Source organism: Pseudomyrmex gracilis, unplaced genomic scaffold (genome assembly GCF_002006095.1).
Source record: "Pseudomyrmex gracilis isolate BER0280 unplaced genomic scaffold, ASM200609v1 scaffold_12, whole genome shotgun sequence".
NCBI lineage: Eukaryota > Metazoa > Arthropoda > Insecta > Hymenoptera > Formicidae > Pseudomyrmex > Pseudomyrmex gracilis.
In genome coordinates this window covers 296,865-298,281 of record NW_018020596.1, presented here as the reverse complement: position 1 = coordinate 298,281, position 1,417 = coordinate 296,865, and the positions used below count along the sequence as shown (strand labels likewise).

At 36.5% G+C, this 1,417-nt stretch overlaps 1 protein-coding gene across 1 annotated transcript in view; it reads left to right on the top strand.

Moving 5' to 3' along the window:
* Positions 1-1,417, top strand: part of LOC109863767 (protein PFC0760c-like) — a 43,159-nt gene that overhangs the window by 32,173 nt on the left and 9,569 nt on the right. The window lies entirely within an intron of this gene.

Below are 1,417 nucleotides of genomic sequence, written 5' to 3'. Positions count from 1 at the left end.
TACTCTTTCTACCTAGTTCGCGCTCGTTGTATTATATAATAATAATAATAACAATAACATATTACGGCGGACATTTAAACCCATCGCATGGGTTTTCTGTACATTTGTGTATATGTGTACATACGTACATTCTTAATAAAGCGTACGACTAAAGGAACGATTTTTAAGTGTACAAAAAAAAGACTACAATCGTTTGTTTTTTTCTTGCGTTTTATCTTATTAAATTATTATAACTTTTTTTCTCTTTATTTCTTTCTTCTTTCCTCTTTCTCTTTCTTTTTGTATTTCTGCGAACAAAGTTGTATGCCGCCATATCTCCGGGAGATCTTGTTTATAACGCGTAGACACACAACACGCAACGTGTCTCCTTCTTTTTCTTTTTTTTTTCTGATTTCTTGTCCGCGAGAAGTTACGACGTTGCGTTTTCTCGTTACGCGCTCTTTTGCAAGTTCGCGCCAATTCGATTCTCGGAGATGAGAAAAACAACAAATCACAGAAATCACACGAGGCACTTCGCGAGCAAATCGCGCTCCATCCAGTTAGTAGCAAAAAAAAAAAAAAAACAAAGCGGATTGTACAATATGATAATGTTCGACTGTACAACAACGTCCACTTTCGCTTTTAGTTTTATGCGCTAGACCTTAAGTCTTGGGCCTTTTGGTTTTTCATTTTCACCGATGAAAAAGGCAAGCCCGTCAAAATAGGAACCACATACTCGCTATGTCTAAAAAATAAAACAAAAAGTGAAGAGAAACAAGAAGGCAGGCAGAGACATAACACTCTCGCTGGACGCACTCGGGAGACATCTTTTTGCGCGCGACTATCGATCCGCGATTCTCGAGCGCAAGGAGGAATATCATTCCTAGACGCGGATGGCTCCTTTTGTATATATTTGTATAAAAACTGATCGGTTATACAGCGAAATGGGAGCGGTAGTCGAAAGTTGTCGCGGAAAAACGAAGCGCTTTGGGAGAAAACAGAGAAAGAAAAGCGAAAGAAAAAAGACATCAATCCGGATCAATTTCGTCCGAGGCGCATTGTTTTATCGTCGACGACACACTCCCTCGATGTAGCGGCGACAAGTGATATTTCGGTTATTAGTGCGATGTTGCAATTTATTAAAAATTTGTTCAAACCTTGCAACGTTGTTGCGATATCACATGCATCCGATGATTTATATTGCAGATAAGATGGCATTGTTTCTCTCTGTGTTATGATCGTAGATAACTTATCAAAAAGAATCAACCCTTATGTAATGTGTGCATGAATTATACTTAGTCATAATTATACTTACGTTACATATCGACCGATAATTTCAAATATTATGATGTTAATACGTATACATATATATACATATATATATATCCGAAAGTGTGTGTATATATATATATTATATATATATATATATGTATATATA